The sequence below is a fragment of the Pteropus medius genome, unplaced genomic scaffold, assembly GCF_902729225.1.
Source record: "Pteropus medius unplaced genomic scaffold, Ma_sr-lr_union100, whole genome shotgun sequence".
NCBI lineage: Eukaryota > Metazoa > Chordata > Mammalia > Chiroptera > Pteropodidae > Pteropus > Pteropus medius.
The window spans coordinates 1,411,929-1,425,285 of record NW_024342469.1 but is presented as its reverse complement, the minus strand read 5'-3'; the positions used below and the strand labels follow the sequence as shown (position 1 = coordinate 1,425,285).

General features: G+C 53.6%; 1 pseudogene; it reads left to right on the top strand.

Moving 5' to 3' along the window:
- The first annotated feature begins 9,938 nt into the window (after window positions 1-9,938).
- On the top strand, window positions 9,939-10,057 carry LOC120603054 (uncharacterized; annotated as a pseudogene).
- Window positions 10,058-13,357: the final 3,300 nt, after the last annotated feature.

Genomic DNA, 13,357 nt, shown 5'->3' with positions numbered 1-13,357 from the left:
TGCACACACACATGCACACATAGTCTCACAAGCACGCACACATGCGCACACATGGCCCCGCTCACGCATACACACGTGCACACACTTGTACGTGCACACACATGTGCACACATGTGTGTGTGCTCTTGCGCACATGCACACAATCCCACTCGTGTATACGCACATGTACAGTCGTGCGCATGCACACACATGTGCACACATGCACACGTGCTCTCGCTCTCACATACACACGCACACACGCACACACACACATACACTGAACCCCAGGCTGGCGGGGGTGTTGTGGGCCATGGAAGCAGCTTAGTCTGGGGTCAGGAGGCCTGTGAACACCGTTGACATCCGACCCCTGCCCGACGCCTGCTTGGTCAGCCGTCAGGTGAGGACCAAGCTTGTGAGCTCTGCAGCCAGGGACGGGAGGGAGCCCGGGCAGGTGTGGGACAGACGTGCCGGCCCTGAAGCCTGGCGCCAGGACGCGAGGGCCCACACCTAAAACCGCGGCATGAATTACTACCCGTGTCACCAGCTGCCAGGGAGCGAGGAAGCTGGGCGAAGTGACAGCCTGTGACATTTGGGGAACAGAACATGAAAGAGGGATTAGGAGCGAAGCTGAGACACTTTAATTTGCTATCTTTTTGCAGTGAGCCGCGGTCTCAGAGAAGCCCCAAGGAAGCCTCGGCCGTGCGCCGAGACGGAGGAGGGGTTCTGGGGGAGGGGCGGTCAGGGCGAGGACGGGGCGCACCCTTCGCCTGGCTCCGGCCCCACCTCCCCGCGCTGACCGGCCCCCGCCCCACCCCGGGGCCGGAACCCAGGACCCCAGCTCCGCGCTCAGCGGCCCACACCTTCCTGGCCACTCATCAGGGTGCCAGTGTGTGGACCGTGTCATACCAGCCGAGTGGCCCGGACCCTCCTTCCGCCCGCAACTGGGAGAACCCAGGCCCAGAGCTGGGAGGGGCCCGCCAGCCCCCCACAGCCAATGGGCCATGGAATCCGACCCAAATGGGGCACGAAGTCCTCTTGGATCCAGCCCAGGACGGTCTGGGGAAGAGAAGGTTCTGGAAGGGGCCGGAGCGGTTGCATTCCTGCCGCTGGAGGCTGCTGTGGACCAGGTTCCCGCGGAGGGCGGGTGGGCGGCCCCCGGCTGGCCCCTCCTGAGCCGGCGGCTGGATTCCCAGGCCGGCCTGAACGCCGGGCTCCTGCAGGGTCCCCCGCCTGGGACGGGTGCCCAGGACCTGTCCCGCTGCAGAGGGCCTCACGGCTGTCGTGGCTTTGGCAGTTACTGAAAAGAAAGCGTGGTTATTATTCACGCCGTGTGTTGAGAAGTCTCTATAAGGTTTTACAGCCGCAAATGTAAAAGGGGTTTTTATTGCTTTAGCATTGTCCCTGGTCCCGGCCGCCCAGAATCTGCCTTTGGTCCCCTGCCTTCTCGGGAGGCGTGTCTGCTGACAGCTGCCGCCGTGCCCGGGGACAGTGGAGGCTTCTCCACCCCGGGAGTTCACCCACACTCTCGACCAAGCGCCTCGTCCTTCGCTCCATCCCAGCCACCAAACTGCAGAGGCTTCGTCCACTTACTCCACAGGCACATGCTGAAGGCCCGGAGAGGCTCCGACGCCTCGCCAGGTGCCGAGGGCAGAGGCGAGTGAGAAAGGCCACTTTCTGAAGGAAGAGAGAGACGATGAGTAAGAAAACACACACATGCACACACACGCACACAAACGCATGCACACGTGTGCACACATGCACACGCACGCATGCATGCACACACGACGCATTACGGCAACACACTATACCCTTTGAGACATATCATCAATAATAATACTACGCACACACACGCACACACATGCACACGCACACACGCGCTGCTATCATCATCAATATCAATACTTAGATACGCACCATATATGCACATGGTAGAGTGGGTCGTTTGTACCATTAATCGGGGAGGCAAATTCCTGCTTAAGCTGGCAGATAACGCGGAATATGACTCCTTTCGGTGTGGCCTGGGGCAGTGGACGAGCCGGGGAAGGGCTGAGAGGCTGGTGAGGACGGCGACACTTCACGGGGGGCGGCACTGGAGACAGCCGTGCAAGCAGAGAGCCGGGTGGCCCAGGGAGCCAGGAGCGCCCGGCCGCGACAGAGGCCAGCCGGGGCACGTGCCTCTGGCCGGAGTGCGTCGCATGGCGCGTTCCGGGAGGGGCAGGAAGGCGTGTGGCTGCCACAGGGTCACACCGTGGTGGGGGGCGCACGGCGGGCAGCCAGGCGGACGCGGCAGAATGGCGGAGGCCCCGCCGGCCCGGGGAGGGGCGGGTTTAGGCGGGCGAAGGGCATCGCCCAGGCTTTTCTCTTAAAACCGCCCTGGCTGCTGTGCAGGGAGCTGACGAGCAGGGCAGGGGCCAGCGAATGGCAGGGAAGCTGTGGCCGCGGCGTCAGGGCCGGTGCCACACTGGCCGTGACGGCAGGGGGGAGGCGTGGAGCGGACAGAGGGGCCCTGCCCAGGGCCGCTGGGCTGGCAGCACCCATCGTGGGCAGGCTGACACAGTCCGCACCCTGGCACACGGGCGACAGGCCCCGCGGCACCCTTCCCGCTGGCCCACGCCAGGCCGGTCTGGTCGACCCGGCCACGCCTTCCTGGCTTCTCCCAGTCCCCTGCGGTCACGTGCGGACACAGCCCCGGCAGACCCTGCGGCCTCTTAATTATGGTGGACACGTGGCTCTGGCTGAGGGATCACGGACAGAATGACGCCGAGCACGTTTTCCACGTCAACACACTGCATCGGCCTGTGTGCTGCCCCATCTGCTACTTGTGCCCACGGCAGCCTGTCCCCACCCCTCCATCCTGCAGGGAAGGCGAAGGCCTGTCGCCAGCGGGGAACCTGGGGCCCGCAGTTAGCATCTCCCTCCCCCGAGCAGAGGCTGGAGGGAGACGCCCCCGGCAGGTGTCATTACCTGTGCCGACGCCGGAGAAGCCCACTGAGAGGGCTCTGGCTTCTTCGCTGCACAAACGGAGCTCGGAGGTCACAAGGAGAAAGCTCAGGAAACCGAAAACAACACTTAGCTCGGACGGAGAACTGGGGCCCAGGGCAGAGCAGCCCCCTGGCAGCCGGAGACACAGGCGGGGGCTCCCGACACTCAGGACCGAGTTGAGCTTCCCGGGAGCGGGCGCCGCCACAGCCAGGAAACACGAGACACCGACGCCGTGGCTGCCGCCGCCCCGGAGGCCGAGCGTGGGGCCTTCACAGACCCCGGGCCCGATCTTTCGCAGACTTTACCTCCAGGAGCCACGACTGGGTCGTGGGATCAGAGGAAAGTCCCTCCGTGCACAGGAAGGACGAGGACAAGGCGACCAGAGCCACCGGGGTCCGTTCCCGGTGACGAAGCCCTCAAGGGAGACTGCATTTCCAGAGCCTTCTCTGACCCCTAATGCTTTTATCTCTAAGGGGAGAATAAAAACAACCGGAAAACACTTCTGAAGGTCACGGCTCAAGAACTCAGGGCCACAGAAAAACAACAAAAAAGCAAAAAACCCGAGATTTAATCATAAGACTACAGAACATTCCCGTGCGCAGCATCTTGCCACCCACGCATCTCCGAAGACAGCACATAAAAGAGCTGCGAAGCACGGGCTCCGTTTAAGGAGTTCTCGGGTGACCCAGAGGGAACGGGGGAGGAGGCAGCAAACAAACAGGGAACCTGGGCCATCTGGCGCCTCTCCGCGCGTCCCGGCAGCTCAAGGCGGAGGGACCCACGGCCTCACCCCGAAGCCCGTTGCCTCAGTTCCTGCGGCCAGATTCGGCATCTCCAGCTTTCAAGAAAAACCCGAAAGGCACACCAAGAGGCAAAACCGTCTGCAGAGACAAAGCCGGCATCCAAACCGGAGCCGACAGGGCGCAGACGCAGGAATTCTCAGACTGGGAGTTCAAATGATCCGTGATGAATGTGTTAAGAGCTCCAATGAAAGAAAAAAAAAGGAGACGTTCAAGAACAGGTGGGTAATTTAATGAAAGAAACAGAAACGCCGAGAAAGGATCAACGGGAAATGAAATAAAACAGAAACACTGTACCAGAAATAAAGACGAGCCTGCCCGAGCCGTCGGAGAGACCGGACACGGCCGAAGAAAGAACCGGGGACGCGTCAACAAAAACGTGCAAACCGAGCTATGAAGAAGACGACAACGGAACAGAATATTCAAGAACTGTGAAACGATTTAAAAAAATCTGTACGCGTAATGAAAATTGCAGAAAGATAAGAGAGAGGCTAGAGAATGTGAAACGCTTAAGGTCGTGATGGCTGACAACTCTCCAAAATCAATGACAGACCCCAAACCTCAGAGTGGGGAACTTCACAGAACACCAAGCAGGAGGCAAACCAAAAATGTACACAGAGGCCTGTCATACTCAAGCTACGGGCAACTGAAGGCAGGGAGAAAGTCTCAGGAGAAGCCAGAGAAAAAACCTGACGGCTGGCAGGAGCAAGAATGAAAGCCAGCTTCTCGTGACAAACGGGGCAGATGGGAAGACGCTGGAGTCGATTCTTTACAGTGCCGACAGCGAAACCCCCGAGCGAGGGCATCTGTCTTCGGCGCGGTTATCCTTCAAAAGGGAAGACGCCACAGCTTCTCAGCCAAACACACGCGCGGGGCACGAGCCCGCAGAAGACGCGCCCTGCAGGACACGGCAAGAGACTTTCTTCAGAGAGAAGGAAAATCACGTCGGCCAGAGACCCAGATCCACGTAACGAGACGGAGAGCCTCGGAGAAGCAACAAAGGCAACTTAAAATCTCGTGTTCTACTTGCCCTTAAGTTGTTTCGGAGTTGACTGTCCTCGGTCGTAGGCGCAGTACTCCAGGTGACCGTGACGTGATGGACGGAATAAATGACAACAGCATTATCGGGGACGAGAGGGAGGGATCCGGAACGCTCCATGGTAGGGCATCTGCATTCCCCGGGAGGCGATGGCGTAGGGTCGTTCGGAGGTGACCTTGGGTTGGCTGGAAATATACGTACGTCCCGAACTCCAGGGAAGCCACGCAATTGTTTTTTAAAGAAGGATCATAGATATTTATCAAATAATAAAACAGTCAGTTAAAACCGGAGATGGCAGGAAAAGAGGGAAGATTTTGAAAAAAAATGGAAATAACTGACAAGTGTAATAAATAGAAAATAGTCGTGAGCATCGTAGACATCCACCCAACGGTATCGACAATCGCTCTACATGTAAATACTCTGAACACACAGATTAAGACAGACACTATCAGAGCGCATTAAAAAACAAGGCCCCACCACACACTACACTTAAGAAACCGATCTTAAATATGAAAACACAGATATGATAACAGTCGAGACGTGGAGAGGCACAAATCGAGAGAGCTCGAGTCGCTCTGTTCATTTCAGACAAAGGAGACTTTAAAGCAGGAAGAATCGCCAGGAACAGAGAGGTGTCACGCAGCGCTAACAGGATCGTGTCTTCATAAGCGCGTGAGCCGCTTCCACGTAAATATCCCCATGATGTCACAATGCATGGCAGAAACAGGAAGAACCACAAGGAGAAATGGACAAAGCACGACCGGAGCGGGGACTCCGACACCCTCCGTTAGTAACGACAGGTCCCGCGGACACGAAATCCATGAGGACGTAGCTGAGCTAAGCAGCACCGTCCATCAGCTCGACCCAAATGTCACTTACAGGACTTCACCCGACAACCGCAGAACGCACATCGTTCTCCAGCTCGCGTGGGACGTTAACCGACATAGACATTCTGGATCATAAAACACGCCTAAAGGAATTTGAAAGGATATAGATTATATAAACTGATCTTTCATGCCACAATGGGGTTAAACTCAAAATCGACCACAGCCAGCTGGAACGTCCCCAAATATTTGGAGATTACACAACACACTGCTAAATCACACAGGGATCGAGAAATTCTCAAGAGAGATTTTAAAATATTTTTAATTAAATTAAAACGAGAAGGCGACCTATCGACATTTATGGGATGGATCGAAGCAGTGCCTGGAGGGAAACGGACAGCATCGAGCGCGTATGCCAGAAAGGAAGACAGATCCAAAGTCAATAATCCATTGCCTTAGGAAACAGTAGAAGAAAAGCGTGGCAAACCTAAAGGAAGCAGAAGAAAAGAAAGGATAAAAATTAGAGCAGAAATCAATAAAACTAAAAATAAGAAGTCGAGACAGAAAATCAATGAAAGTAAAAGCTGGTTCTTTGAAAATATTCATAGAGGTGATGACCCTCTAGCCAGGCGAAGCAGGGAGTAAGGACAGACACAAATCGCTGGCATCGGAAATGAAGGAATGACCATTACCGTGGACCCCACGGACCTCTAAAAGATCATAAATATGATGAGCGACTCGACGGCCACCACTGCTTATCAAAGCCAGTTTGTCACCGCTGCTGTTCGGCGTTATGCTGGATGTTCTAGTTCATGCCCCGAGACAAGAAAAGAAATACACAGACTGGAAAGCAGAAATAAAATGGCCCTTGTTTACAGATGATAGGATTTCTATGCAGGAAATCCTAAAGAAACACACGCACACACGCACACGCACACACGCACACACACACACACACTATACATCTGGGAACTAACAAGCAATAAAGCAAAGCTGCAGGATATAAGGTCAGAGACCTTTTCTATACATGAGCAATGAACAATTGGAATTTTAAATTAAAAATACACTATTGTTTACATTAGCACCCCCCCAAAAAAAACCACGTGTGTATAAATCTACGTAATCTAACACAACAAAAGGATTTATATGAGGAAAACAACGAAACTCTGATTTAAAAAAAATCAAAGATTGCAACGCAGGGGGAGCAGGTCGGCAGGCGCAGGAGGACCCAGTGACCTCGAGCCGTCATCGTCTCCCAGCTCCGGCCAAGAGACCATGCCATCTCGACCCCCATTCTAGTGTGTTAGTTTGTGGACGTGGGGAGACCGATTCGAAATCTGGAAACTCCAAACTTTCTAAACGTGTTCAAGCGAAGACTCAGCACAGCCAGCACAATCCTCAAGAACAACAAAGTCCGCAGACCAGCGTTACACGGCGTCGAGACACCCTCGGAAGCCACAGTGATCGGGAGAGCCAGGTGTCAGAGAAAGAACAGATGGACAGGGGCACAGGGACAGAATGGAGCCCAGGAATGGACCCCACTGACCAGGCCAGCGGCCGTGGACTGACGAGCAGGGGCGAGTCCATGGAGGATTCCTATCTTTTCAACAAGTGGGACTGAGCAATTTGTGCAAAACCACAAAAAACACAAAAATAAAGCAAAATGAAACAAGACAAACGGAGACATAAATTTTACCTCCTTCACACACACACGGAACTAACTCGGAAGCGTTCACAGATCTAAGCGTACGACACAAAACTGGGAACATCTAAAAGATAGCGCGGGAGAAAATCTAGGAGATTTTGAGATGACATTTTAGCTAAAACATCAAAATTGTGATCCACAAAAGAAATGAAAAGTTGAATTTCATTGAATTTAATAATTTCCACTCTGCCAAAGACACTTAAGAAATGAAAAGACGAGCCACAGACACGGAGATAATTGTTTCACAAATATCTGGTAGATGATTCGTGTCTAAAATATACAAAGAAATTATTACTCTCATTTCTCAAAATGGTTATAATTCAACAATAAGAAAACAAACGACCCGATTTTAAAAATGGACAAAGGTCTGAACAGAAATCTCACCCAGGAAGACGTACGGATGATGGCAAATAAGCATGTAAAATGATTTTCAATATCATACATTGTTAAACAATTGCAAATTAAAACAATAATGAGACACCACCGCACACCTATAAGAACGGCCAGATCCGAACCGTGACGCCTCCGAGCGCCGGCCAGGGCGGGGAGCCCCGGGAACGCTCGTCCTGCGGGCGGGGACGCAGACGGTGCGGCCACTGCGGGGGACGCTGTGGCCGCTCCTTACAGAACTCAACGCGCTCCTACTCGACGGTCAGCAACGCTGCTCTCGGGTACTTATGACTGGCTTAAAAACTTACGTCTAAAAAAACGGGGAAAGGAAAACGTCGCACAGCTGTTTATAGCGACTTCATTCACAAGCGCCAAACGCTGGACGCAACTCAAACGGCCTGCGGTAGGTGACCGGATAAAGAGACCGAGACGGCCACACACTGGAAGGTTACTCAGCGGTTAGAAGCCCCCGAACGCGCAGAGACAGGCTGGTCCCACGTGCCTCCAACCGTATGGCGCTCTAGGAAAGACAATGCCAAAGGGACACCAGAGGTTTAGGGACCGCCCGAGGTCGCGAGAGCCCGTGGGGGACGACTAGCAGCAGGGGGCTGGAACCTCCGAACGAGACTCGAATGGCGGGGACACAACGCCACGGATTTGCTAGAACCCGGGGAACTTTGCGACACAGAGTGAACCCTGGTGGAAGCTGCGGGGCGGAGTTAATAATAGCTTGTCCTCGGCGGGTCCCTGAGTTGTAACATTTGTAGCAGAGGAGGGCAAGACGTTCATAGCAGAGGAACGCGTGCGGGGGAGCGGGCGCGGGGACCTCGACGCGCGGTCCGGCCGCGTTTCCTGTAAACCTCGAACCCTTCTGAAACGTAAGGCTCACGAAGATGACACGAACAGACACGGCCACCGCCTGTAACGACTCACCGTCCGGTGGGAGAGGCAGCAGAGTAAGCCAGCTGTTCTGCCGTGCGGACCGATGCAAACGGGAGCCACAGGAGATCGGGGGGGGACCCCAAAGGCAAAACGCTGCGCTTCGTGGGGAGGGGGGCAGCGAAAGACTCCTGCCAGCTGCAGCGTTGCACAGACGGAGTCGGGGACTACGGTGGTGACTGTTGCTGTCCTTACGGCATCTCAGCTACCGCCTCCGACAGACAGAGCCGAGGGAATTCGCCGCCCGCTGACGCGCTCTGCGCGGAGGGTCAGGAAAGCTTCTTCGTTGAGAAGAAAAGTGATGTCACTTACAAACCTGAAACGACATCAAGAAGGGACAGTCGGAGAAGGGACAGATGCAGGCGACGGTCTTCTAGGTCTTATTCTTGCTCGATCCGAAAGATAACCGGTCGCTCGAAGGAACGATGTATCGAGTGGTCATGGCGCATGGGTGGTTAAAATGACCCAGCGAACGGCGCCACCGTTATAAACGATGGGAAGAAGGAATGGTGACTACGACCACACCGCGTGCGAAGCTCAGGTGTTTAACCACATACTGAAAACTTCAGGACGCCCCCTAAACAGAGGAGAGTCGATAAGCTGAGAGAGGGGTGAAATCCTAGCGTATAAAATGTTCATAAAAGGCAGAAGAGGGAGAAAAATGAACGAATGCGACAAATAGCAAATAGTCACAGACATGGCGGCTGTTCATCCGATGATGCCAGCAACCACTCTGCATGGGGATCGTCTAGACCCATTTAAAAACGGAGAGCGTCACCGCGGGTTAAAAAAATCCTACCACACGTTGTCAACGAGGAACCCATTTTAAACATAAAGACACAGACAGATTAAAAGTAATGGGGTGGAGAAAGACACAGGCAATGAACACTAATCAGGAGAAAGCCGGAGGAACTGTGTAATTCCAGACACAGATGACTTCAGAACGAGGAAAGCTATCAGGGATAAATACATTCCATAACGATAAAGGGGCCAATTCTCCACAAACACATAATCATTCGAAACACCTAGACGCCTAATGACAAACCACCAACATATCCGAGGCAAAAATGGACAGAATTGCAAGAAGTAACCAAACCCACGATGATGGCTGGAGACTTCAGAATAATCCCAGCACGTTGGCGAGGATGCAGATGAGCTCAGCCGCCCGCTGATCCACCTGATTTAACAGACGTAATTTAATCAACAGCCCCAAGTTCTCACGCAGCAGTCACCCAGATTCTGGGCCACGAAACACATCTTAACACATTTAAAAATTATTAGTCTACGGCCATGCTACCCTGAACAAGCCCGATCCCGTCTGAGCTCGGAAGCTAAGCAGGGTCGGGCCTGGTGAGTACTTGGATGGGAGACCACCTAGGAAGACCAAGTGCTGTAGGCGTAAAAAATAAAATAAAAAATAAGAGCGATTGTAAGTTGACAAGGTCCTTGCGATCTGTGAGGTCAACTAAGGGTCGCCTCGCCTAAAAATAAATAAATGAATGAATGAATAAATAAATAAATAAAGGAACATTGAAATAAGGGTATGTTCTCAAACCACAATAAAATTAACCTAGAAATAAGCAGCAGAAAAATAGATGGAAAATCCCAAATTATTTTCAGATTAAACAACACATTTCTAAATAACACATGGATCGGAGAAGTCTCGAGAGAAGTCAAAGCGAACTAAATGAGAATGAAAACACCTCACGTCAAAGGGCATTCTAGAAAACACCTGACAGCATTCCTCAAAACCATCCGGATCAAAAAAACAAGGGAAGTCTGAAAAACTACCACCAAGAGGAACCTAAGGGGACATAACGACTAAGTCTAACGCGGCCTCCTAGGACGGAAAAGGGATGTGGGTTAACAAGCAAGAAAATCTGAATAAAGCATGGATTTTAGATAACACGACTTCATCCATATTGGTTCGTTAATTGTAACAAACGTACCCATCAACCTAACGTGTCAGCAATAAGGAAAATGGAATATACGGGGACTCTGTGTCTTTGCGATTTTCCTGTAAGCCTAAAACTGTTCTCCGATTTTAAGAGTCTATTTAATAAAAATGTGACATAAAAATGTGTGGGATGCAGTGAAAGCAGTGCCTAGAGGGACACGTATAGCATTTGATGTATTTAGTAGGAAAGAAGAAAAATCTGAAGACAATCATCTATTCTTCAATCTTATGAAACTAGAGAAAAAAGATCGCGTGAAGCCTAAATCAAGCAGAAAAAAATAAATAATGAAAATCAGAGCGGAAATCAATGAAGTCGAAAACTATAAAACAACAGAGAAAATCAATGAACGCAAAAATATGTTCTTTGAAAAGAACAATAAAATCGAGCTTGTCTGACCAAGAAAATAAGGGAGAAGATGTAAATTACCAATATCAGAAATGAGAGGCGGGTATGACGCGTGCCCTCGTGGACATTTAGAGGAAAATCAAGGAATCCTATGAGCAACTCCCTGCCCACGAATCTGATAACTCAAATGAAATTCCTCGAAAGACACAAACAACCGAAACACCCACATAAAGGGAAATAGATAACCTGAATGGCTTACGTCTGTGAAGGACGTTGAACCAATATTTAATCAGATTCCCAAAATGGAAGCACCGGGTCCAGATAGTTCACTGGTAAATTCTACCAAACATTAAAGAAATAAATTATACCAATTCTTCACATCCCTGCCAGAAACTAGAAGCAGAGGAAACGCTCCCTAACCCACCCACGAGGTCAGTATTATCTGCCTATCAAAATCAGGCAGACACACGACACACGTGTCTCACAAATATCCTCAGCAAAACAGTAGCAAACTGAATCCAACAATGTATCAGATGAACTACACGCCCAGCCCAGGGGGACGCCCTCCAGGTGCGAATTCCATTCCCCTTTGAAACACGACTATCTTGCCGCATTCGGAGCTCTCAGGAGGCTGGGTTTTCCGTGTTGTGTGGCTCCTCTATCACCTTCAAGGGGACTGTCGCACCAAGTGGCTCAGCCCCCATCGCCAGAAGGGACGTTCCTCCTCCTGCCTTTACTCAGGGTTGGATTTACAGCATGATGGAAAGAGCCCCGTATTTACTGATCGTCCTGGGAACTCGAGAAGACCTGGAAGGTCTGTCCACGGAGGGCTGGTCACCGCCGTTTGGCACCTGCTCACTGCAGACCTGCTGACCGAGACGCTGGCGCCTTGGTCACCGACGAAGCAGAAGCACACCTTCGTTTGTGGTATCGTCGTAATGACAAACGCTGAGCGTTTACGTCTCGGGAAAGTGCTGGGGACAGGCTAGCAGGACAGTCCCTTAGGAGACATCCCTGGAGCCAGGAGCCAGGAGCCAGGATCCCTGTTGCGACCCCGCACTGCCGGAGCCCGTGTCCTGCTGCATGCATAGCAGCGTCCGCCTCTTGGGGCAGCAGCCGACGGGGATCAGAAGTGACGACCTTAGAGCACTGGGAGTGAGGCCCGGCCCAGGCCCCTCGGCTCGTCCATTCTATTTTTTAGGCACAAAGCAAAGGTCTAGAAGGAAAAACACGAAAAACAAGTCATTGTTTTTGCTCGAGTGACAGGCTGAGGTGCCGCGTCCCTTTGACTGTCCCCTATTTCCTAGCGCTCTGCTTTCACTGTTGGGGGGACTCGCCTCCTGGAAACTGAAGCGAACGGGCAGGGCCAGGGGCAGGCGGAGGGGACGGCCCTGGGCGCGGCGGCGGGCGGGGCGGGGCGGGTGACCTCTCAGAGCGCCAGCCTGCGTCCCCTTCCTTCTGAGGGTCCCTCCTCTTCAGATAATCCACTTCGAGGCACTTCGCGCCCTCCCTGGAGCCGATGGCAGATGCGACGGAGCCCTGGGGACGCTCCAGGGTCCCCCAGCCATGCTCTGGAACACCCCGCCTGCCCAGCGCTGCTCGGCACCCAGGGGGACAGCGGCAGATGGCCCTGCCCGGCCGGCCGTGAACCTGATCTCTGCGGCTGTCCACTCACAGAGCGAGAGACCAACTTGCTAGTCTGGCACCTGCACCCCCCAACCCTCGGCCACTGCAGGCCGGCTGCCGGCCCTGACCGCCCCTCAAGGCACAGTGAAGGGAGGATGGGCAGCACAGGACCCTGGTGTGGGGTCCGAGCTGCCGTGGACGTTCAGGCTCGGAGGACACGGGGCGGGTTTGCACCATGACCCTCCCTCACACCAGAGGGACCTCGGGTCACGTGGCCTCCCCCCAGTCCCCCAGCGCGGCCTCCTGTGCTTTTTATGTGGTGTCTAAATTCAGCTATTTTGACAGGAAGATACTTTGATGAGAAACCAAAAATTAAAATAGAATTTCCGCTTCATAAAATCGCGCAGCGCCGTCATCTCAGCCCGTCTCCTGTGCCCTCCGCGGGGAAAGATCTGGCCCCCGTAGGACTTGGGTACACGGCAGTGACGGGAAACGCTCCCCCCGCCCCTCCCCTCGCCAACCAGCAAGGCCCGCGCTGAAGGACACGTCCTGCTCTTCCCGGCACAGGGCGCGCCTCCTGGGGAGCCACGCGGGCTCCCCGCATCGTCCTCGGGCTCAGGAATGCCAAGTGCGCGGCAGAGAAGCTGCGTGTGGGCCCGTGGGGACAGGGTGCGCTGGAGGATGGCGACTGAGCCCAAAGCCTGGGGGGCGGGGGGCGGGGCTGGACGGCAGGGGGCGGGGCCACGCATCTCAGAGAGGATGAGGATGAG